This window comes from Haplochromis burtoni, unplaced genomic scaffold (genome assembly GCF_018398535.1).
Source record: "Haplochromis burtoni strain Fernald_Lab_line unplaced genomic scaffold, NCSU_Asbu1 Contig_75, whole genome shotgun sequence".
Taxonomy (NCBI): domain Eukaryota; kingdom Metazoa; phylum Chordata; class Actinopteri; order Cichliformes; family Cichlidae; genus Haplochromis; species Haplochromis burtoni.
Window position 1 is genome coordinate 960,338 of NW_024582436.1, and position 26,909 is coordinate 987,246.

General features: G+C 41.7%; 1 long non-coding RNA gene across 1 annotated transcript; it reads right to left on the minus strand.

The window, feature by feature from the left end:
• Window positions 1-549: 549 nt before the first annotated feature.
• LOC102311188 lies at window positions 550-26,909 on the minus strand. Its single transcript, XR_006054521.1, has 5 exons — window positions 26,340-26,909; window positions 12,739-12,796; window positions 12,526-12,554; window positions 5,585-5,677; window positions 550-1,469 (listed from the first exon to the last, which is right to left on the minus strand). It is a non-coding gene; the product is annotated as an uncharacterized LOC102311188 (long non-coding RNA).

Consider the following 26,909-nt stretch of genomic DNA (forward strand, 5'->3'; position numbering starts at 1 on the left):
ACGAGAGTGACCGTGCGGGCTGCTGAGGAGACCCCCTATGATAGAGGATGACAAGCTGTAGTGCTAGCTCCATCTCTGGCTAATTAAACGAATCAATTAAGAGACTATTGTTGTAACTGTGTAACTGATGTTCTGCAGTGGCAAAAATGGTCTCTTGGGGAGGCCTTCCAACCATATTAAAACTGCTATCCACTACATCTCTATCTGATACCAATATAGACACTTATTTGCGCCTTGCTGTCATGTCATTGGAGGCGGGCACATTATGGAAATTGAAATGGAGGGGTTGAGGGGAGCAGGACTGAGCTCAGTGTGAAGCGGCGGGGTTCACTTCCCATCACCCTCCAAGGAGAACTCGCTTCAGCAAACTCCAAAGTCCCTCAAAGTTCCCTAATAGCAGAGCTAGAGCCAGCACACCCAGCTGTGTGCATCCAGTCACTAGGTAAGGGTCGCGCAATTAGCATACTCCTCCCTGCCAGGCGAGTCGCGTTGATGCAGATAAATTATCATATTAGATTTACCCTCCTCAGTTCAACTGATTGGCTCCCAAATTGTTTTAGATGGCCGTCATTAATCCTTAGCATAGGCTAAGTGCTTTGGCTTCAGATCTGATTGCACTGAGGCGCCTAGGGTCAAATTAACAGAATACTAATGTCTGAACTCTATCTCATTTGCAGCTTCACAATGCTACTTCTATTATAGGCAACAGAAAAGAGTCAATTGCCATTTGTCTAATGTAGGATTTAGAAACTCTCAAGATGATAATTGAGGTCCAAGGTAAGAGCAGAGACGACGTTATTGAGTGAAAATATGTATATAAATGAGAAGCAGGGAAAAAGAATTACCAGGAAAATGTCAAAGCATAATTTCATTTCAAAGATGCGAAATGTTTCAAATGCAGCACTTATTATTCCATACGTTCATTGCAAAAAAAAAAAAGTAATCACAAGAAAGACAACAAATGGCACTTTAAAGCGAGCAGTGCTGGTGCTTAGATGAAACAAACGCCCACCCCATCCTCAACCCCTGCTTTGAATGTGCCTCTGTGTTGAGAGAGACTGACAGATTTATGAATAGACTGAATCAGAGTACTTGCCTGAGAGTCCAGTGGATCCATGTCCAGTCTTTGTCTTTGAAAGCTGACCCTGTTTGTTTAAGTGCTGGCACCACATGAGTGGAATGAGACTCCCTTGGCGCCTGAGCTGTCCTGGCTCTTCTAGCCAAAGTCAGCATTGGCATGTTGCTGGGACCTTCTGAAGGAGATCAAGGGATTATCCCCACCTCACACAGAGACATATATTCAGTATATATGTATATAGTTTCAATGGACCTGTAAAGTTTCAAACATCATATCATGGGGAAAATTGTACCTGATAGTCCTGTGGTATCAAGCCTTGAAAAATCCCACAGGAGGACAGGCTCAGCTGAGGATGTCAGATCTTGGGAAGCTCCCCAGGATTGCACAGACGCTGTATAAATAAATATCAGTTGTTAGAGCTGCAGATCCCAGGCTAAAATGCAGACCAATATTTGTGGTTAAAATCTTTCTAAGAATGTGAAAATAATACAATGGTTTAAGGGTTTTACAGGTGGCTTGTGGCTGGTTGGAGTCTTGTCATGTGTCAGAATGCACAGCTGATTATACCAGCACAAGAACCAACAACATTGCTCCTAGAAGTAAAATTTTAATACGATGCAGTGTCAGTGATCTATTTTACACACACACACACACACACACACACACACACACACACACACACACACACACACACACACACACACACACACACACACACAGAGCATTTTAAGTAATAATGAATAGATCTTTAAAGAATCCTGCAACCTAAAATGTCCAGGATGCCACACTATCTTTAAGCAAAACTGAGCTGATGAAAGTATTATTCATGTAAATATTTTCTTCTCCTTTCATGCAATAAGCTGAACACTAAATTATGCAGTGAAAGATTTTGATAATCTATTCCAGCAACTAAAAAGTTTTCTCCAGTTATTTCTATCAATTTAAAGAGCAGTAAAGAGAGAACCCCTGAAGTTATAACATGGTGTGATGCAGCTGTTTGGATGAACATTTGCACAGGTACTAAATGGCAGATGGATGATTTTTTCCTCATAAATCCAGTATTATCAATCAGCTTAAAGAAGGCCTACACATCAAATGTCAAAGTATAGTCAAAAAAACTCATATTCCTTTAAAATAAAATGTATTTATTTGTTGTTTGCATGAATTCTTATTGAAAATACACTTTTACTTTACTACTACTTTCTGGACTCCAGTTTATTAAGATTATATATTGCATAAAACTGGTGACAGTGATGCATTGGAAGGTTGGAGTGGTAGGCTGTCATTACACATTTTAAACATGCTAAAAATTGAACTGTAAATGGTAAATCTTAAACATAAAGCAAAATCTAATTTCTTCAAATGTATCCCCTACCACATGAAACACGCCCACGCAGTATACAGTCTGTATACTGTGACTGTGTAACTGTATAGCTAACTCTATTTATTTATCTAAAATCACATTGTGTTTTTTCCCTGTAATAATAATGCTGAGCATGTCTGCACTGTTTACATATTTGGATATTTTCTCAATAAAGATAAAAAGCCACTCCAAAAAGCTTTGTTAGCTGCCTAACCGGGACCGAGGACAATTCCAACTTCAAAGTCCAGATGTACAATGGGACTTTGATTCTGTGTGTGTGTGTGCCTGTTTAGGTCTGCTAATAAAAACAGATAACAAATTGTCTGATGGGCAGAGCTTTCATGATCTATATTAGTTGCTAATATTTTTAAAAAGACAAGAGTCCAAAACATCTTTGTATCGAACTGCTGCGTAACAAGGCGTCTTGCAACTAGACGACCATATTTGATGTTTTATTCCTACCATTTGAAAAAACCCATACAACCCTACATGGTGGAAAGCTTCCACCTAAAAGTCCGTTAAGAATTCTGAAGGAAGTGACGAAGAATCACCTGACTTTCAATAAGGTTTGAGTTTAATTTAGAGACTTGATAATGATTGGAAATTCTCAAATTCATTAACTCTTAAAAGTCTCTTGGAAGTGCTTGCAAAGGCTGGTCAAAAGATGCCATTAGGATCTGTCACCTGATGAAAGCTCTTATTAAATTTCTGACTCTTTAAACCTGTGGAAGCACTCAGCAGTGGGCAACTGACTGACAATATGTTGGGGAAAGTAAGAAATCTATCAAAACGACTCCAGCTTGCAAATTGCAGGAAAAAGATAAAAAAGAAAAGAATTAAGAAAAGCAAGCTCTGCTGACAGGCGAAGCAAAACCTACGTTTCTTTGCAAAAGCAGAAGAAACAAGGGTTGCATCATTCCACTATGTGGCAACGCTTGCAAGAACAGGTTTATCACAAAAGCCAAGATTGGAACTATGAAAAGCAACATCTGGATATGCCTGAGTAAATTTAGAAACACATGTTCTGTACAGATGCTAGTTAAAATGACCTGTTTGGCTACAATACGTAAAGAAATATTCGGAGCAACATTTTATGAAAGCAAAACTTTCCAAACTTTCAACCGCGAAACGGGATGGTTTTCTTTGAGGGCTTTGGATGACATTTTGTGCAGATTTGTGCTCATTGTGAAGAGATCTGCAAAAATTACCATAACTGAGCAACAAGTAAAATGCACAAAAAGTAAAGAAATTTGTGTTTGGTCGATTATTTCTTTGTTATAATGATGCTTCTTAGCAATAAATTGTATACCAGTGGTCCCCAACCCCGGGGCCATGGACTGGTACCAGTTCATGAATTTAGCACCGGGCTGTGAGAGTTGAGGCTCAAGTGTGAAATTTATGGTTTTCAGGGTTTTTATCGGTTTTTATCATTGTTTTTTTTTTTTTTATCTCTTTTGATTATTATGAATGTGTTATGAATAAATCTTCTTTTTTTTGGTATCGGTACTGGTTTTATTTTGTTGTATTTATCCGCAAACATAAAAGGCCGGTCCGTGAAAACATAAACCGCAAAAAAAGTTGGGGACTGCTGTTGTATACCATTGGAGAGCCTGTTATTTACCACTTAAATGGTGCCACATTTCTAATAAAAATTTATCACTGAAACTGGTGTGATGGCCAAACCCATGGCCACACTCTAAAGTTGGTAACTGTGTATTTTCATTTCTTTGTTTGAACACAATAACACACTTTAGTTTCCAATAACTTTATTGATTGGTTTGGATATATTTGTTCTATTTGTAAGCGTGCACATTTAGTTTGCTTATGTATTCATACCAGACTATACTGCACTGTTTGTTGTTTACAGTTGTGTTTTGCTTAGTTACCCTGTGACTCCTGTTTTCAATCACACTGGTATTGACAGATAAGATTTGGCCGAACAGCTTATTCTGTGACCGACACAACCACACTGGCTGACTTGTGACAACTGCTGGTTAAGGAATGGGCCATCCCACATCAGTGTGTGACCAAACTGGTAACCAACATAAGGAGGGTGTGTCAGGAGGTGCCAGTGACTCGTGTTTGGTGTCGTTTATTGTATTATAAGATTTATTGTCAAGAAACATTGTTACAATAATCAACCTTTTCTGACGTCATAGTTTATATTAGTGTTGGTAGAAGATGCGCGCCTAAGATTCAGTTCTCACTCCTGGCTTCCCCAGGTACAGACTTTTGCAATCGCTTGACTTGAACATCATCACTACCATAATTGGACTGTCATACATATGCAACATTACAATCTCAAAGTATCTAGTGGGCAAATAATTTTAATCAAGAAAGAGCTGTTGCAAAATAAGCATTCTAGGTAGTAGGCAGGCATGTTTACAGGGGTCATAAGAGGCAGTCAGAACTTACAGAAATAATACATTTAATCAGGTTACTTTATGTCCATTGTTTTCACTCTTTGATTAAAACACACCTCTCTTGAGGGCATTTATGCCCAGCTGTGTTTCTGAGCTCTGAAACCCTGTTCATTGTCCTTCAACTCACTATGATTGTGTGACCATATCTATGTGTCTGTTTAGGTGTGTAGAAGAAGCCTGCCCTGTATTTCTTTTTTGCCTCTTGAGCCTCTCTCTGCGCCTTCCTTATACCTGTCATCTGGCAAGGCTAACCCCTGGTAGCTCCCCGCCAAATGCACACACATAAAGACTCGCACATACACACATTGTGAATCCCCGCCAAATGCCCACCCTTCCAGCCCCTGCGCACGCCAGCCGGTGTCAGCGAATCAGCTGAACCGTCTCCGCCCTGAGAATAACCCCATGACAGACAGCCCTAGTGGCCTCCCCTTGTCAACACAGCCTGCCTGGAAAGTTGACAGCCAGGGCATAGGGTGGACAGGCTACTGTAGGCAGGAGTTTACACCGGGCTGGGCCTGGAAAGGATGGGCCTTGGAGAAGAAATAAGAGGTGTGAGCTTGTAAAACAAGGCCGGAAAAGAAGAGATCCTACAGCTAAAGACTAGAGCAGCAATTGAGCATACGACTAAGAAGTCTGATGCGTGTTATTGAAATGTATTTGAGTTTAATTGTTTTTACTGGTAGTAATAAACCAAAAGACAAAGGCAGAAAAAGAACTCACCTGTGGATGAGAATAGAAGGATTATAATCACAGAGGTCAGCTCCTGTCAAGGTTACTGCAGCAGTTTGGCTGGCAGAGTCGAGTGGCCAATCCCTGCAGAGCAAAGATTGAAAGGTTTGGGTTGGCTTGCAGCCTGGAGATTGTCATTATTCTATCGTCTCTTCCAACAATTAGGTTAAAAGACAATCCCTTCAGCGTTTATAAAGGACTGCTACTCACACATTCAAGGTATAAATCTGAATTATTTTTAGGTTTGAAAGAATGATGGACAACACATTACAGAAGAAATCATCAGGTTACTATAACAAAAATAGAATGCGCACAGAATGACTGTCGTCATGAAAAGTAACCAAAAAAAAGTGCTTCAATTTTTTTGGGGCTTGTTACTCTTTTTCTGATTGTGTCTCACCTCTTTTTACTTTGTGTAAAATTTGAGTATCAGGTGTCACGTAGGCCTAGAGGGAAGTGACTAAACAGCATATGCTGGGCAAATTCTCTTTCCACCGCAAAGCCTTTTATACAAGTACATCAACCAATATTCTGGTATTGTGTTATTATTTTAGGGTAGTCATCTAACAAACTACACAGCAACATCTACTACATGAAAAATCGTTGAGCTATTTGATGGTTTTTGTTGCCTACTATGTGCAATCAGTTTCACACTGCATTTAAAAATGACTGCAACAAAGATTCCTATTTGTTCAAAGCCTAAAACCGTGTGTGTGTGTGTGTGTGTGTGTGTGTGTGTGTGTGTGTGTGTGTTTTCAGGGAGCCATCAGTTCTTGTTTATGGGTGATCTTTCTAAATTCTGAGAACTGTCAGAAAATACAGGCACTTCTTCTCGTTAAAGCTAACAATAGCATTATTAGGAGAAAGACAAAAAAAGGAGCAGCAACTTTCACAAGTCTAAATAAAGGCAAGTAAGTAAGGGAGGAGGAGGAGTGCTTTAAACATGACTGTAGGATTACACAGAAAGCCAGTTACTGTGAGTACTGACATAGTTTTAAATGCACATCTTCACTTAGCAAAGTGCAAACCTGCAACCAAGGAAACGCAAAGACAGAGGGGTGGGAGCAACTTAGTGAATCAGTGCTCATACGAGGCTGCCACGCGTATACACAAGCACAGAAACACACGCCTGCTCACACTCTCACGCGCACACACCAACTGTGTAGATAAAAAGGGATCGTCACATGACAGATTCCCAGCAGATTGTACATGCAGAGATCTTAGGTTTTAGCTTCTGTGCCTTTTGACTTGAAGCACACGCATCCTCAGAAAACACTAGCTGCAGCCTAAATCAAAATTCAGGATCAGGATTATGCACTCAGTCAGACATATCTCAATTTCCAAGGTAAAAAGAAACAGAAATTCTTCAGGGAAGATTTAAGTGAGGTATTTTTAAGGTCTTATTCCAATGTAGCTCATTTGAAGTCTTTGAAGCCTCCTTTACTAGCGAGCTTTGAAACGAATCAGAGCGGTGCCAATGAAGCCATCAGTGAAGACTGACACAGAAAGATAGATGTTTATATGGTGCTTCACTCCAAAGGAAGTAGTGCAGCTTCTAGACTTTTGACTCTATTCTTTGTTTGGAACTGTTACAACAGTGGCATTTACCTGCTGCCCACCTTTACATTTCTTATGTAGCGGCAACCTGTTACAGAGATTCTATCGCCAATCTTATTTTTCTGTATTTCTTTTAATGCGAATGCCCCGGGAAGTTGCATCCTTTACTTGTGAAGGACTGACGAGTGAAAAGGAGCATAAGGTTTGGGCGGGCAAGGCAGAGTCGAGAGCAGTGGGACTACACGGCTTAAGCCAAATACATATTTATGAGTAGCATCCACCCACAAGCATGACTTTTCAAACCCAGCCAAGCTCGGGCAGGCATGCAGGCATGCAAGCTGGGCCAGAACAGGGCAGGCTGATTAGGCCAGAATCTGCAGGGGTTTGGGTTTCTACTCAACTTTGTTTATGTGCTATTGTGTCCTCTCCTTTCATTACTCTTTTAGTTAGTTGACTGTCCAAAGAAATATGCAAACATTTTGTGAAATTAGAATTATAGAAGACATTGTAGATGGAAGCTGAAATGCCGCAACCTTTAGGTAAAGGGTGGAAGTTTGGAGAAAACAGAGAGAGGGGGTGGATGACGACTTCCTCTAAATGGAAAAAAAATTGGATGGTGTTCATTTAAAAAAAAAACAAAAAAAAAGCACCTCCAAGTGAAATCTTGCTGGCATTTCTCTTTCTTGTGTCTCGTGATCGTTTCCTCCTCAAGGTCATTGTGTGAGCATTTAAGATCTGGCAGCACGGGGATAGAAAAGGAGCTCATGTAGCAGCGACTTGGAGGAGCAGTGCAGTGGTGTTGGCTATCGACTGGTCCATCCAGTGTGGCTCCTACCACAGTTTGGTCTCCTTCACCCAGTTCTTCAAGGCTGCCTTTAATCTCTCCCTGTGCCTCCCAATCCGTGCCTTTGATGTGGAGATGCCCTTCCTTCACTTACTCAATATTTGATCTATCTTACTTCATACAGCTAAATCCAGTTGAAGTGGATTCACATAGACAGGGTACTCCCTCTCTTCTTAGTTCTTCCTACCCCTTTTCCCTACTTGCTCCCATGTTCAGCAAAATGATCTCCTAACCAGCCACACACACACAAAGAAAATCCCCTTTTTTCGTTGTCACGTAACATGGAGTGTTAATTGATAGAACAGTCGATCGTGTCTGCGTCTACACACGGCACAGAGAACATACAGTAGATCGACATGTAAACGGGCTGAAACGTGTGCTGCGGTTGTGCTCACTCGCTCTGCACAGATACACACATTGCAGTGTCTTAATAAAAGTCAACCAGCTGCTGTGCTCTCGCCCACCACGTTGAGCCAGAGGTGTAAGTATCAACTATCATCTCCTCCCTGGCTGCACCCACAGACGAGCCTACGAAGTAGAAACAAGATACAGAATTACTGCCTGTTTACTTCAACTGGAGACCTAACACATGTTGTGTAGGAAGGCAGACTTTATTGTCAGCATGACAAAAGCAGTGGCTGTATTTCCATAAACATCAACAACAGATGTTTCACTGCACAACGACTTATTGCTGAAAGCATACAGTCAGATTATACAGTTTGCAGGCATTGCTGACTGCGTGCATATACTGTATACTTCTGTCTCTTTATGATGCGCACTGGCCGATGTCAAGGAGTGACCCTGTGCTTCATTTCTAAGTCTTCTCTGTGTCAGTAAGGCAAGGAGACATCCACCATATGGCCTTGCCTTCTGCATCCTTATCCCTGCATAATTACAAGCCTATACGTAACATTTCAACTGAAACAAATGAAAAAAAAAACCATAAAAAAATAAGACCTCTAAACGTGCATATCTAACAAAGCTGAGCGAGCTTTCCTTTATGTTTTGATGAAGAGAACAGCCCCGTTCCATATCAATTACGATAAAGAAAAGCCAAAACACAGACAGCCACAAAACAAACGAGCAAACCCGAGATTTGTTTGTGGCATGTCTCGGATCAGTGAGGCGCTCTGCCACCCGCTTAACAGCTATCACAGAGTCCTTATTCCAGAGCAGAGGGTTTGTGTAACACTGAAGCCAAACCGTCTACTATTCTATCCCACATTAGTTCCACTTAGTTGGGTCCCAATGACCTATTCAATGTAAATGTACTGTGCAATAATGAGTGGCGGACTGCAGCAGCTCTTTAATGGGTGGGTATGTGCAAGGGAGAATGAAATGACAAGGCAGAAAGAGAGAGAGCGAGAGAGAGAGAGCGAGAGGTTCATGGCCTTTCGGGATAGGCTTGTTTAAGCAGGGTAATGATGGGAAAGTAAATGGCTTTAAAAGAATAATTAGCCTAAGATAGAAAGAATGCCAACCTTGTTTCAACAGATACACCTCTTCAGATGGCTAAATAAAAACTCTGCCTGGCTACTGTTAGCTGTGCAAGGGTGACTAGTGTTTTTCTTAAGTCGGATTTCAACAAATGATCACAGACCAAGAAAAAACACAGGAGGAAAAAAGGGGAGAAAAAAAAGAAAAATGATCTGTGATACTCTAATGGCAACAAGATGGCCTCAAAGGTAAAGGACTTGCAAATCAGCCAGAGTCACACCTCAAAGCTATACGCACTGTTTTGATTTGAATGCTGTTTAAGTGAGAACAAGCCCAAATTAATGAGTGAGGTGAACAAATGATTGCATCAGAGACATATTAATGACTTATGTGTTAAGAGGAGTATGACAGTCTCTTCTTTGCTTCATCTCATTTGGCAAGAGAAGGTGTTTGGGGGGTGCAGGCTTTTGACATAGCACCGTGTAGGCAGCCAGAGAGTGTTAGAAGAACTTGAGTCAATCTGTCATGCTCTGGGACCGCCTCTCTTAATACCGCTTTAACCTAATGACCCGAGGTGTAGCTATGTGTGTGCTGAAAAGAGCGTGTGGACATTTTTCTGCCTATGTTTGAAGTGTGTGTGTGTGTTTTTTTTAAGTGATGAGAGTATACCCGTAGGTCCTTCGGGTGCTGTTTGATGCTAGGTATTACATGCGGGTGCCAAGTTTTATCTCACTGGAATCCCCTCTCTCATCTGCGTCCCCTCTCCCACTACCCGTCAGAATCCCATTGCAGGAGCTGGAAGACAGGACTGTTACCTTTGAGACAGACACCAAGCAGATCTCAGGTTGAGCTCCCTGTTACCATGCGGCAGCCATTGGAAACAGATGGTCTCCAAACAGCCTGTCATGTTTACTGCTGCTGCCATAAAAGACAAGAGTCCAACAACACACTCCCTCAGGAGCCCCACGGGATTGCACAGGGGCCCGCAAACAGCTGCCTGGGGGGTGGGAGGGGCATTGGCCCTGCACCTTTAAGCACACACGCACACACACACCTATACTCACACCTTGAACTGACTCCTACCTCAACTACTATTCAAATGCCTCTATTACCAAACACGTAGCGCGCACATACACACCTAAAAGAGCGACACAAAAAAGGCCGGGCTCGCACTCCAAATGTCCTCCACCAAGCCGTCCGGACATGCTACATTTACTGCAATTAAACAAGCATGCCATTTGAATATCTGATGACACCTTGCAACCTGCTCCATGGGCTCTGAATATAATGGTGTCCCTGTGGAGCCCGCGAGAAATTGTCCATGTCACAGTTAATGAAGGGAATTTGCATTGTTATCTCAATTAAGGCAGTGGAATAATGAAGCTCACTTCTGAATTAGTTAATCGACAAAAACTTGTACAAATGTGTTTGCATGGCCTATAGGTATGGCCCACAGCTAATGTATATTCTTCAGGGTTACCGGGGTTACGTCAGACCAAGGGAGTGCAGACGGTAATGAGGCAGGTGCTACCGGACAGTTCTCTTCCTCTCCTCGGGAGGCTAGATGCTACTCTGACCTCCCAATGCCTCATCCTCTGTCTCTTCCTCCGTGTCTTGCCATGTCTCACCCACCTCGCTCAATTACCTCTCTCCCCCCATTCATTTGCATGGCACATCAAATGCACAAACCAGAAGCAGGTAGCAGATTGGAGGAAGAAATCCAGGTGTTTTGCCTCCACCTCGCATCACACTCCTCCCCGCTCCGTCAAAATATCAACCCTGACCCTAGCCGGAGCTTCTGGATACAGATACTAGTCCAGGCTAAGTGATAAAAAGCTGAACGGGATAAAGGAAATATCTATTTGCTTGAGTACTGTCAGGTTGAAAAAAGCTTTGACATAAGAGGATAATGTTGAATTTAGACTTCCCATTGATCTGCTGTGACAGTTTAAGTGGCCGCTTTGGTGTGGTTTGTGAGGAGCGTATTCTTGTGTGTGAAGACTGTTTAAGTGGGTATTTGTAAGAAGTAACTAAAGGCCATCACTAAAGGCTTGCACAAGTGCTCTTCTGCTCTGGGGGCCTCAAATGGCCAATGAATTATTTATAACAGCCAGGACATGAGCTGATGTTGGGCTAGAGGAGGGGTGGCACCCACACACACTCACTCATAAACAAACACACACAGTCACGCCCACGGGTGTGCGTGTACATACGCGCACTCACTCACACACACATACACACAATGTATCCTCTTAAGCGGGTCAGTGTGCCAGACAGCCACAGGCTAAGCAGACAGCTCACAGTCAAAGCACACTGTGGGACAGTAGATAGAACAAGACTGGTCCGAGGGGAAGTGACGGGTTTGATTGTTGTTTTCTGCTCAATCTATTGCCTGCTTGAGGTAAAGTGAGTGGTAAATCTAAGAAAGCACACCGAAAAACAGTGTTTCATATAAAGAGTGTACTTACTGAGTTTCAGTTCATCATACAGTCCATCATCTTGGCATTGTATTTATTACTGGTTTTAAAAGAGTAAACAGTCGACTTGAAAGTAAATGCATCCTTTGCCTCCCAGTATAGACATGTTCATTATTGGCAGTATCTCATAAATGTACATAGGTAACACTGAAACATGTGTGCATAACTGAGATTGGGAAAAACCCTTTCGTGCAGTTACTAATAAAATAGAGCAGATTAAGACACTCAGCATATTTACGCTGTGTAAATCCTTCAGCCTCCTATCATATATGAATATGACTTCAGGGATTAACATAAACTCCCTCATAGTCTTATAACACGGTTATAAAGGTGTTTTAAATATCAGACCCGTTTTCAAACAGCAGCGAGTCATCCTTAAAATAAAATGAACTGCACAATACTGCCACAATAACCACAATATAATGAAGATGAGCACAGTTGACGTAACTGTATGTTTTTTCCCAGTTTAATCTTTGGTTTCTTTTTTTTTTTTTTTTTTTTTTTGGTTTCTTAACTGCATTTTTACTGCCATTTGGCATTTGACATCAAAACTTGACGCATTTATTTCACACAATTTTTGACATAATCTGATCCAAATTATGCCCCATTTTCCATACCTGGGAAATAACATCTTCATCGCAGGTTCCTATTAATTAAAAACACAAGAAACATAGGAACATATTATGAAATCATACATACATACATTTTAGAGAGATTCTTGTGTTATTTAGAAATGTAAATATCTTATGTTGCCATGTTGGCAAGGTCTCTCTTCTTTTGTTCAGTTAAATAAGAGGACATTTAAAGAATATTTGATTTTCTTTTACTACCTTTAACTTCTGATGTTGATCTTTGAGATTCATGTTGTCTTCAAGGTGAGCTCAAACTCTGGAAGAAACAAAACAAATAATCTTTTAACATGTTGTTGAATGCAGCTATGATGAAAGAAGACAGAAAAGACTGTAACGAGGAAAGAAAAGAGAAGAATAACCTGTGGCTACGCGAGCCAAAGAACAACATCTAATCTGAGGTTCAACGAGGGTTAAGTCCAAAACAAAACAAAGTGAATGTGGTTGTCAGTAATAAAAGCTTCATTAAAAGGTCAGAGGTTGGAGAGGTCACTTAGATGGATTCTCCCCACCTCTGAATTGTCTCCCTCATTCCCTGCAACACTAGAGTTGCATCCCAGCAGCCTCTCTGCGGTGATGCAACATGGCATCTTAAAATAAGCGGTTTACATTGAAAGGTCAGCTGGGGGAGGGCACCTCTCTGAATCTGTGGCTCAAGATGAAGAGGACATCCAGGCAATGACGATATTAAAGCGCAAATATTATATACACGCAGGCCTGTCTGTCTTTTTCCTTTTTCAGCAGAAGGTACATGCATCCTGTAGGTACAAACATAAATACTGTGCATGTAGGCATATGCAGAGGGTTTCATTCTCTCTCAAACAACACAAAAAGTACACAAACAAGTGTATAAATACCAAAGATGCACAGCTCGCCTCCTAAAGGTTAGTCAAATCCAAAAATCAACAAGAGCAGAGTTTAAATGCCAAACAGTTTCAGATGAAGATAAAGTAAGATTTCCATTGTTGCAAAGGACCCGCAAAGGAGGTTAACCTGAGAAGCTGAAAATAAAAAAAGGTAAAAAAAAAGAGTGTTAAGTCAAGCTGACCTGGGATGCAGTTTAAAAAAACCAAAAAAATGTACTACGCCTTTTACTAATTAACTTAGTTTTAATAGATTTTATAATGAGATGTATAAAGCAGAAACAGTTGCAAGGTTGAATATATATCTATATATACTTTAATTATGTGTGTGTGTATGTGTATGTGTGTGTGTGTGTTCTTTGAGTGATAACTACTTCCTCCTCTGACAAAGACCCACAGTAAGCTGCTGCTTGATTAATTCTGATCCACTTAATTAGAAAGCTGCCGATTTCCCGCGTGAATACTGATAACACGAGGAACTGCTGTCATTGACTGTTATTGACTGATGGGTTCATTAAGACTAAGGAACGTGGATCTGAAACTTTCTTTCCTTAAAATACACACAAATACACACACACACACACACACACACGCACGCACACACACACAGAGTGAGACAGAGGGAGAGAAAGAGAGAGTGAGAGCAAAAAAAACCTCACTAACCATGAAAGCTAATATGGGATCCTCACTTGTAGTTTGGTTACATCTCACACACATATGTAAAAGCCAAGTTGTAAAAAGCAAATAATACAGACTTCTTAGAAGTTAAGCGCTAAATCTGTGCGATTGCAAAAGAGGTGCAATAGAGCTGAAGCAATGAAGATGCAGCGGGACGTGTCCCATCCAAGAATCTCCTTCTTCCTGAAGCAAAATCTATGCTCATGTGTGCCGGAAAACCTTATGTGAGCATCAGCAGGAAGTTCTGACAGCTGCAAATGTGCAGGTGCAAATTCTTTCTGTTACCATGAGCACGGAGATGCTTTCACGGCTGTCGAGAGAGAAAATGTTCCCTCACACTGCACCATATTGTAAATATGACAGAAACATGCAGAGACGCAAAGCTGCATGATTGAAGTGCTGGAACACCGTGACTCCTGTTTACTTTTATTTAGGTTAGGTTTGTCAAAACAATTTTTTTTCCCCTTTTGCTTGCTTGTTAACACATTCCCATTGTATTGATTACACAGTGGTAAACTGAGACAAGTGCAGACCTTTTCAAAGATGTGAATAAAGATATCAGTCAAACGGCAGCACAATGAGCGGAAGATGGACAAGCCAATATTAGGAGTATGTAAGGAATGTGCACGACCGCTTTAGATGGATGTGTGGAGGTCCAGAGGGCACTCTTTCCCCCTGTGGAGATCTCTCTGGTAGCGCAGACAGTGATAGCATGGACCCCTGATCTCCACCACCACCAACAATCTCTGTTTGTCCAACTCCTGCTGATCGCCAGCAACTCTGCAAAATGCTTCATCTTTCCATACTCGTGGTCTTAGCTTTTCTCTGTTTGGCTCTGTTTCTGTTGTTCTCGCTTACGTGACTTTTCTTACCCTCTTTGTCATAAATCTGCGCCTGCTTCCATCAATAGGAACGCAGAGCGAACTGACAGCTCTGTCAGGGACTGGTGACATTCTTCTCTTCCTTCCACATAAGGTATGCTGATGTTTACTTCAGCATCCCGTAACTCAAACACGATTAAATCATTGCGGAGAACGAACGGGTGACGGGTCTGCTAAAATCTGCTGCCAAATTCAGTATAAACAGATGCAGTAAAACAGGACGATTCATCATTCGAATTTGAACGTCTGTCTGCTTCACTATAGGGGCCCAAATGCATACATACTCCCTAAGTGAATTGGTTACAGGCCTCTTTTCTCCTACACACATCTCACTCAAATCAACTTAGTCAAAATTGAAAAGCCTCGATTATGTGTAATTCTGATATATTGCTTTGGTTTATTAGGAGAAAACACAGAACACAGAAATATGATCTATTTCTGTGGTGCTCCCTTTGCCATTTTGGCATCTCCCACTCACCCCTACAAAACCCAATAAATGTGAGTCTTGTGCATAAACACGCACACACGCACGCGCTTACAAACAGATCTGCACACATCGTGCGGCAAAATAAAACAGGTTTGGCATCAGGTTCCCTGCGTTATAAGTTCAAATTTGCCAAATTTAGGTCATGTATCAATCTGAAGGGAGACGGGAAGGGAAACAAACTATTTTCACGAGAGACGAGCTGTATCGTTCCCATCTGAGAGAGGTCGTTTGCATAGCTTGACATTCACAGTGCTTCCCACAACCCTACAGTTGGCGGCCCCAACCTCCTTTGAAGTCAGCTAGAATTACTTATGACACAATAAGCTGCAACAATGAAGTAACAAAAGAGACCAGAATTTAAAGGGCATTCCTCTTTACCAAACTCCACCCAAAATACTCCACGGACTCTCCAGTAAGACGTGCCTTTTGACGTGTTTTACTGAAGATGCGTTAAAAAGAAGAAGAAGAAAAAGGCAAAGATTCAAAAGAGCTCGCAGGTGGTGCGTCTACCGCCACCGAAATGTCACTGCGGTTTGAAAATAGAAAGTATACAATAATGCTTTTAATATGCTCTCCCATGATTAACATCTCAGTGTAATCCAGGCTTGGCAAAGAGACTTAACCAGAGCTTCCACACTGGCATCAAGCCAGACTGGCGCTGTGACTTGTCTTCCTACAGACAGAGGGATGAGCTTGGGACGAGATGGGAGACGCGGGGGCCTGGATGGACTGGCTGCAGACACAATGCTGGCACTGTGACAACAAACACCGATCAAGACTAATCTCGTACTCCTAAATACGACGCACACATGCACCCGCACACATACTCTGGAAACTCTCATTTCATCATTCTTCATTCAAAAAGGTTATTTACGTTTTCCATAAAAAGTTATTTTTGATGTATTTGGGGGGGTTTTGTGAAAAAAATGAAACATTTACCAAAAGAATGACATATCACATGTGACATTACTTGGCATATTGTGCAAATGACAATCATCACTCTTTACTAATGATGAGTATTATTTAGAAAGTAAATCTTGCATTGGATATTCACGCTTAGGAAATGTATAACCAAGAACAACTTTAAAGCTAACTTTGAATTCATCTGAGACGCCCAAAAGTCCATCGCCAGCCACCGCCATGTTCCACGGTCACTTAATTGGACCCTTTACTTGCCAGTTACTGCTACAATCAAACTGGGCTCATGTATATTTTACCAGAATCACTGTCACTGCAGATTCCCACATTTCTTGTGTCTATATTTGACTGGGTGGTTAGGAGAACGAGCGGCACATTTGGACATAAAACACTGTTAATAGTCAGAGCATCATTAAGGGTTCTTTCCGCATAACCGGCTTCATGGGGGCAGAGGAATGATCAAGAATAATGTGCGGTCCTTTGTAGCCGCCCAGGTCACAGTCTGCATACAAATCTGCAATGAGGAGGAGAGGCAGGAAAGGAGTGAAGGCTAGGGACGAGGCAGGGGGATCTGGAACAGTGGGTGGGTTTGAGAGGGGAAGAGGGAGAGAGAGAACGAGAGAGACTGGGGTTGAGGATAACTGATCACAATAAGGCGGGTCATTTCTGTGTAGCAAGTTCAGAGATTCTGTGGGCCCTTATGGGGAAGAGGTGGAGGGAGGTAAAGGGGAGGGGAGGCTATTTGGGGAGAGGTAACAGGGTAGAGGGGGAGTCTTGCGCAGGCTGAGGCCCAGAGCTGTATTCAGTGGGGGTAGCCTGCTCTAGCTCCAACACTACTACAAAGCTGGACTCCTAGGGTTCATGAATAAGGCGAGGAAATGATCAGAAAAAAAGGAAAAAGGACCCTAAGAGATGTTTAGACAGATGGCCCACTTAAAACGACGCAAGGACACAGACAGAGAAAAGTGATTTTAATGAAACTTCAGATTTGGCAAATAATTGATCTTTATTTCCCCCCTTAAAAACCCAGCAGAAAGGTGAAAGTAAATTTAATGTGTTACAAGTGCCTTTCCAACAGACATTAAAAGCTACTGGTTGCTTTAAATCCTTTAGATTGAATTAAATTGACATCATGAGAAGGAGCTGGAAAAGAGTTGGTGTGAGGGGGTGGGGAGGAGGGGAGGAGGCAGGGAATCAAATGGAAGGCGTTCAGAAAAGAGCTGTGGTGCCAAAGAAAATAGATAGCAGGGGACTCCTCTCCTCCTCCAGTCGTTCTTAAAGGGCCACTGAGAGGCTCTAAGGGAAAACACGCTAGTCAGTATTTTTAGAAATTTCATTTGATTGGATTCTGGCAAACATCTCTGCTCTGGGCCTTCAGATGTAATATCAAATGTTACTTGCTGGGGACAAGACGATGTTTTATGAATTTAGCGAGCATGAATTATTAATGGCCAAACTGCAATCAAATATCTAAAATGTGCAACTAATTATTTGATGGGGGGAGCCGAATAAAAAGGTATCGCTTTTGTGACTCTGTCAAATTAATGCTGATTATTTGACCATGTCAAACCTTCACACTTGAATTCCCTCAAAAGAGAAAAAAAGCCAGGGGAGATTTTAAATGCTACCATAACAGAGGGCTACCGAAGGCTTTGAATAGAGGAGCTTAGAAAATGTAAGGTGCATTGCAAAGGCGCACTGTATAACATATAAATAATAATAATAATAATAATAATAATAATAATAATAAATCATTAAACCTACAGCTTAGACAGAAAGGACAGGGAACTCCTGGGGTGTGCTTCACCACGTTAACATTGCAGTGTAGGTGCAGTGCCAAGCTCTACCTATCCTTTATAATCATAATCCATTTCCACTGCTATTGTCCTCCATGGAAAAATCTCGCTCCACGAGATCACCAAATGAGTGAGAGAAAGAGAGAGAAAGAGCGCTAACAGTCTAGAAATTGTGTGCGTGTGTTGAAGGCAGGAGCTTTCACAAAGTGAATGCCTATTAGAAAGTGCCCCTGAAATCAACCTGCCTATCCCACCCACAGTCTCCCCTCGGCCTCACCCAAACCTACCAGGGCCTAATCATACGCTTGGATTTCTTTTAGATGACATGACCATAGCATTGGAGCAGTAGCTGTTAACTGGCCCTTTTCTAGAACAAGGAATTACATTTAGAACAGGGATGAAACCAAAGCCTGCTTGATCCTGGGCCCGTGCTCCAGTCCTCAGCACAACATTTAAGCTTTGTTTATTAATCCCTCTAAGACACACTCCGGTGTTGGTGTGAAGTTGTGTTCATGTATGTTTGCCCAAAGGCCTGTCTACCCTGCTCGGGGTCTTCATTTCTCAGTGAGTGAGCAATAGCTGTTCTGCTTGGCTGATGAAGGGAGCAAAGTGTTACGCCTCAGAAAATGGGTTTTCTGGATTTTGCTTAATCAGATTTTGTGTTTGAAAAAAACAAACATATGAATGATATCAAATGCATGCGTGAATGGAATTCTTTGGAATTTTATATTTATATATATATTGGTTATATTTGTTTGTGTGTGTTTGTGTATGCAGTATATTTTGTTTGCAGGGGTACACAGTGGCTCACTTAGACCCAAGTACCCTGATCCTTCAAGTGTCCCGTGATTATGATAGCTGCCATTACCACAAACACTCCAAGTGAACACACGGTACTGTAGAGACAGACACATGGACCACTATGGCCTCAACAGCTCACCAGTATTGATTTTCATTTAAGTCTTACAGGTCCAGTATACACCTCTAACCCCCTGCCATCCACAATATTTACCTAGTTGCCAATATTTTGTCAGGGTGCTGTGGTGAAAGCTATGTGTACAATGTTGCTGAGAGGCCTGTCCTTTGACATCTGCGCTGGCTCTATTCAGCTACGCACTACAGGGGAGCCACGTATGAAATGCCCTCTTCATTTGTTTGTTTCTGCTCTATCTCCGTCCACCTGCCTCTCTAACTGCCCTAACTGCATTTCTCCTGCCTTTGCTCCTCATCGCCTACATTGTGCTTCTACATTGGAAATAATGGGTTTCCTTTCTTAATAAATTGCGTTCTTACACAAACTAAATCATCACCAAACAGAACAACACAGTGGGAGAAACAGACATAAAGGAAAGATCAAGCATTTGTGTCTTACAATACACTTACAGTTTTTCAAAAGGTGTTTCTTCATGTCTGTCTACAGAGGATAGTCCTTCTTGTTCTTAATATATTACAATGATTACTTTCTTTACTGTTTTTTTTTTGCACTTGATATTCAGAATTAGGAATATCATCAAGAATGAGTTTATGGGAACTTTTGACAATTCTTCAAGAAGTGCATTTGTAAGGTTAGACATTGATGTTGGATGAGGTCTTTTGTCGAGTTGTTTTAGGGGTCTGTACAGGCCAGTCAAGTTCTTATGGACCTTGCTTGTGCATTGTTGAAACAGAAAGCCCCAAACTGAAATCCCCACTGTTCTCACAAAGTTGGGAGCATGAAATTGTCCAAAATGTATTGTCATACTGAAGCATTAAATGGCTTTTTCAACTAGTACCTACTTGGCTCAGCTTGACTCGACTTGATTTTTAGGGTTCTCCATTAGGGGGTAGTACCTGGTAACAGGTGCTTTTTTTAGTACCTGCTTGGCAAGGTTCCAAGAGATCTGACTCATTCCAAAGACATGACATCAACAGAGTGCATTTCACCGATTGGCCAGTCATGAGAGTGACATCTTCACAAAAAATCAAAACCATGATCCAGCAATGAGGTGCAAACACTCACTGGATTACCAGAAGGTGAAGTGTGATTTCTCACTCCAGAGAACATGTCTTCATGGCGCTACGGTCAAGTGACGGCATGCTTTACACCCATTCATCCAACGCTTTGCATTTGCAGTGTGTAAAAGAATAAGTCCTTCCATCCATCCATCCATCCGTTCGTCCGTCCATCCATCCATCCTTCTTTTTTACCAATTATCCAAGATATTATGCACACCATCCCATATATTACACTGGAAATAAATGAAGTCTTAAAAGTAAAAACATTTTCCAAATTATTATCTTAAATAAGCATAACCAGGCTAGAGGCTCAAGCCAGCCCTAAAAGCCAGATGCTCTCCAGACAGCTGCAAGTGTGGAAAACCTTTGCATGAATCCAATGGTAAAAGATTAAAGATCAACTTGTAACGGTATAAGATGCTTATATTATGAACTCTCCCAATAATTTTCAGTATAAATATCGGGAGAGTCAGGTCAGTTATAGACATCGGACATGTGCATTCTCACTTCCATCAAGTAATGTCTAGAAAAGTTAAGAGCTGCAGAAAATATGTGTGAAATTGTCTTGAAGCATGCTCTATCATCCAGTTAAGGAAATCCCAGTTCATCCAGACATTTTATTTTTAATGGAAGAAACGTTTCATCACTCATCCAACTGATATCTTCAGTCTCAGCTGGCTGGAGGTTTCCTCAACTTTATAAACAGTACATTTGGATAATGACCACATCTAGCACCATGTCCTAACAAACTGTTACAACCATTGATCAGTGGCCTTGAATACCATTCGCACAATACCCATTTCGGCCATGTGCTCCTTTCCATTAATCTGATGACATCTCAGCATGCGAGGTAGGCACCCTGGTAACTTTTCTGTAAACACTCCTATGGCAGATCTACTAGGATGGACCTAGAGGCATATAAACACTGGACAAATCTGACCTATGTTTGAACGACAGAACAGCCAGCGATGTCAGCTATCCGTACCTGAAAAGGGATTTAGATAAAAGACAGAAAAGATTTTTCATTTTAGATGCTTTTTCCATCAGCATCGTGCATGGGTTAACTCTCACACTGTGCGTTGCGGCAGGCAATATATGATATTATAGCAACCACCTTATCTGAATATTCATGCTGGCACATTTCCAAGTCCAGTGGTGAAGGAGAAACACGGTCTACGGTGCAGATTAAAAGCAGGAGTCAAAGTCCAGGGGAGGAAGGGTGGAGGCGTGTGTGTGGTGTGTGTGACTGTGTGTGTGCAGAGCGGTGGGCAGATTTTAATGCATGGTCAGAGGCAGGCATCATCGATTTCAACGCTAAGTGAAGGACAAGGAGTGCAGAGCTCGATTCCAAATCAATGATACAGTCCAAAATGTCTGGCACGCCGAGTGCAAGGCACCTAGATTAATGTGCAAAATGAGTGGCACAAATTTTGTCAGACACACACATGACAAAGCCTCCAGGTGTGTAAGGAGAGGAAGACAGTCACTCAGACAGACTCACAAAGTGAACCAGACGGTGCTATCCCCTGTGACGTATATAATGTTGTTGTTGTTTTTTTTACCCCCCATAATTTTAAAATTAAAAACACAGGCTTGCCTAAGAAATTGCATGGCATATGCAAAGGACCACCACTTACGGGGATCCTATAGAGACCAAAGCAGTGGGTGTGATGGACTAATTAAGTAGGGCCTGTGTTCTCAGACATCAATAGGTTCCGTCAGACTGCACATAGCTTCCCATGCCCTATCATAGAGGGAATACTGCTGATTACACACCTGCACGTATGCACACACTTGAAAACATGCAATGGTAAATCTGTATGAGGTTAACATTTGTTTTACAGATAAATATATCTTAAATATACGATTTACATGAGGTTCAAAAAAGCTTATTGTTTCTGCTTCTTCCACTTTATATTAAATAGTTTTTACTTCATTGCTTGTAATTACATTTAAATCAATAAAGTTTCAAAAACAGGAAGCTGAAAAGAAAGATGTAAATCAATTTACTCTGATCCTTTGACTGGTTAAAGAGTTGGTCAAAAAAAAAGGAGACAGAAAAAAAAACGATGTTGCACAAAAAGGAAGAAAAGGGAAACCTCTGACTGTTATCCGAGTAGAGGTGCAAGCAGAAATTAAAATGTTTCATATCGAGCAATCTGAAATGAATTGGGTGAGGCAAGAAGAGAGAAAAGAAAAATCAATGGATCTCTGGCTGCGGTGAAAGGGACGGCATCACGAATGGGATTTGCCAGTGGGGCACAGCAGCTGCCAAATAACCTAGAGCTAAAGAATTACAATAATACTGATGAAGTGTGTGAGGGCTTTTAGAGGCATTGCTGGAAAATTGCTCTGATGGAGGCATAACAATGCAGTCTAATTCGAGTGCCCTCTGTACTGCTTTGAAAAGGCACAACAAGATGTAACACTACCCTCCAAAATCAGCTGCAAAAAGCAGCAAAAGGCAGAGTGATGTGTGGGCAATGGTGCTTCCACTGATGTATGGGAGGAAAGGTTTTACATCTTAATGTGTTTGCAGGGCTCTCTTTACCCATATATAACTCTACAGCTGATCATCACATGTCAAGTATCAGGGAACGTCCTAGCCTCTACTCCTCCACAGATTTTATTATTCCAGCTGTGTATTACGTGTTGATGAATACAAAAAAGGAAAGCGAGAGCAATGTAAGAAAAAAAAAAAGCAGTATTCATCCATTTCATTTTGAGTATGCAGCTGTTAAACAAAAAAGAAAAAGAAAAACAGAGGCAGGAGGGAGAGATGAGACGGGGTGAATAAATAGATGAGAGGAACAAGCTCCCATCATCTATTTTTATGCTGCATTTAATTTACATTTTCTTTTTGCTGCCGATAAAAGTGGACAGGGAACACAAGGACGGTGACACCCAGAGAGCTCCCCAGGTCAGAGGGCAGCAGTTAACCTGTCAGAAGCAGAGTACTGATTAGAATAAATCTACACACTCACTAGAGGTCAACTCCGGCCTCTGCTACCAGTCTGACCCACCACTCTTGCAGGCGCTGTGTGTGTACATCTACCAGCTATGGGTAGTGAATGTGTGTGCTATAGTGTGCATACACACAGAGTGTGCGAGGGTCTGAATGAAAACATGAATGTGCATTAGTGTTTGCTTTACTGAGAGAGCTTTTACTTTTCATACAGTATGGGTTTTCCCTGCTATAAACAGGCGACGTCGTGCCACCTTAGAGCTAAGAACTGCACGTTTATTGATCTCTTCAAGGATTTTTGTACAATGCTTTTAAACAGTGGCTTAAACAGATCTGCCATTGTGATGGAGAGGTTCTTGTTTTTAATTCGGCATTAGTACGACTTTCTTATATTTTTATAACTTCATGGTTACACAATATTGATTTAATATTCCCTCAAATAGTTTACTGTTTGCCAAGGAGTGCTCAGCTTATATTTCAAAGCACACTGCTATACATCATCCTTTCTGCTTCGTTTAAACGTGACCAAAAAAGCCACAGTTACGAGGACATTGCTCTATCAGAGCAAAAGAAGACATCCCACAAATAGATCAGTAACACTTCTTTCGAGCAAATATTTATTATAAATATTTACTGCCTGTAAAAACTGACTACTACGAAAAAAGTAAACCACCAAGCTGTTGTCCACATCTCTTCTTTAATGTGAGTAGAAAGGGAGGCCGTGCTCTGTGGGATGGAAATCTAACGCACATAAACACTAGACTTCATCTCTGGGGCTCAGAGGGCAAGACCCTGTGGCCCTCTTACAGAGGATGAAAGAGCTATCGTTGAATAAAAGAGCGAGACTGCCAGTGTACACATACGCGCACACGAGCAGATGCGTGCGCGCACACAGAATACCTCATATGAAGAGCTGGAGGCTATCACAGTGTGAGCTACCATGTGGAATGTTGCTGGGCCCACACCTATGGAGGGTGTAAAGCCTTTGCTGAACGTGTAGGGTGAACTGAGGTTACCCACAGGAGAACTGGAAGACCAGGGTTGTACAATCACAGTTAATCAGTTATTTGCTTTCCTTTGCCTTTTATTTGAACACTTTTCTAGAAACACTTGAGAGATGCAACAAAGGAATACACTTCTTTTCTTAATTGTTACCAATGCAAGTGACAGTGTTAGTAGTACAAAAGTAAATATGTGCATGCAGACAATACATTTCTGTGCATCTGCAATTTTAAGCTACCAGAGAATGAAATAGCAATAATTTGCATCTGTTTGCAGAGACTTTATTCTGATTGTTTCCCTGTCAATACAAATGCTGTTTTTTGCCTCCAGTATGAATATATTTGAAGATGACCCAAGAGCATGTTTTCTTTAAGTTTTTTATGACCTGATCTGATTATACGTAAAGCATGTAGATAATTAATGCTTATTAGACCAAGACTGAAGCAAACTTGCAGGCTTAAAAAACAATATCTTTCATTGCTATTAAGTCTTAACAAGGAAGTCTGAGGTTAAAATCACAATTACCTGAAATGTCTGTCAAAACAATAGCAGTAAAGCACAGATTGCAAAGAAAATGTTTGTTTTTTTTATGAGATCAGTTTTAATCACAGTATTAAGAAGGGTGATGAACCACGCGATGAAGCCATCGTCATTCATCCCTGCAGATTTCTTGAAGGAGGTAACATGTGATGGGGTTGTAAAAAGGGCAGAGAAAACACTCACACAGCTAGCTGTTGCAAACACCCTAGTGGATCTGCTTTAATCGTATCATTGTGATATGATTAAAGCTACTGTGTCTTCCTAATTCTAAATAGTGTATGTACCCTTAAATAAATTGCTAGTAGGCTAAATGGCAACTCAGCATGTTAAATATACACTACAAAGTCCATGCATAAGCAAAATGTAGGAATAGCTATAGAAGAAGCATGAAACAGAATCGTAAACGATCTTTAACAGTCTCAAAACTGAGAGGAAATCTTACAAGTCTGCCATCAGGCACTGACTTTCTCCAAATTGCAGTGAAATTCTTAAGTGAGGCAGGTGCTTATGCAGCAGCAGCAGCAGTGGCACACAATACCCACAGGTATCTCCTATCTCTTTCTTTGTGTGAGTCAGCCAGAAGAGATCAGTAGTGTCAGAACTATCAGGCCCCAGTCTCAACAGAAGGGTAGGGTGGGGTGGGAGGGTGTTTGGGGTGGGTGGAGGCAGTGGGGGTCAGGTCAGGGGAACTCTTTCTTCCTCTGACCCATTGTTCTTCCTCAGTTTGAAAACACACCGCGGCTCTTTCATCTGCGCCTCTGCACCGAGAGAAACAGGAAGTGTCTGCATCACAGACTCCATCCATCATCTCCAACTTAAAGACCTGTCACATTTATAGACTTTTGACTCTCATTGTTATCCACTTCGAACATGACTGACTCACACCATTATTCATGGCAATATGAACACAGTCATCATCATTTCTTCATCGTAAACATTTTTTACATACACACACACACACACACACACACACACACACACACACACACACACACACATATATATATTTATTTCATTTCTTGATTTTCGCTGGTGATTTTTATGGTTAGAGACTGACACGACAAGTGTTTCAATCTGATATGACTTGAGCTCTGCTACATGAGACGGGCAGAGCGGTTCACTCAGACAGGCTTAACTCTCCTCATCTCTCTTTCACCCAGCTCCAGGCCAACTCTAATAGCAATCAGTGAAGACCCAGACACAATGCCTAATTCAATTTCCCTGCACCAGTTTTCTCATCAAGGCTCAAGGTCCTGTCCCCAGCTGATAGGGGCCCCCAAAACATGTCTGGAAGTATGAGGATTTAGCCAGGCCATCAGCCACCCTTCTGTAATAGACACAGATAACCGGATTGTTAGAGGAGAAGTGAGGTGAGGTGAGGAGCTGAGTGAGATGAGAAGCTCACCTGCCTGCATGCCCAAAGTGAAGGGCCTTACTGCAGCCGCGAGAAACATCGCTCTCCCCTATCCGCCACCACTTCCTCATCCTCCTCGATTAAAAAAGACTTAATCAGGAGACTTCAACTCACACTTTGCTGTCTTCAATGAGATTTCTGAGACTTAGGGCAAGAAAGGTGGAAAAAGAGGGGAAGAGACTTAGAAGGAGCTGGAGGAGTTCAGTGCATGTCTGAAGGGGGCCAAGGGGAGATTAACATCTGTGTGGCTTCGGTTCACTTACCTGGGGTTCCCAAATGGTTCCCCGGCTGCAAAACGCTACGTATCCCAAACAGCAAAAAAAGCGAGAGAAGAGTGGATAAGAAAAGAGGCGGCACCCTCCTCTCGTTGTCTGTCAGCTGGTGACCCAGGGGGCAGAAGTTTGAGGAGAAGGGATCAAAGACAAACTGAAAAGCAGAGAGAAGCAGTATGTGAACAAATATAGGGGGAAAAGACAGTCAATGATCTCTTTCTGTCTCCTTCGATCTCCAGCTTTTTTATTCCCCCTTCTCTTTGCTTGGCCTTTCAGCTCTCCTGGACAGTAACCTGCTGTCCGCACCAGTCATAGTAAATAATACAAGGCTAGAGTGAGGCCTAAGTGGGCAACAATCTCCTACATGCACTGGGACAACAGAGTAAACAATACAAACATCAGAGACACAACAGCCCTCGGGCTCTGCATTCTGGCTCTCACACAGCCTCTGTGAAGTGTGTGCGCGCATGCTTGTGTGTGTGCATGCACGCTTAGACTTTCTTTTTTCTTTCTTTCATTCTTTTTTTTTTTTTTTTTTTTGCGTGTACATGCACGTTCAAA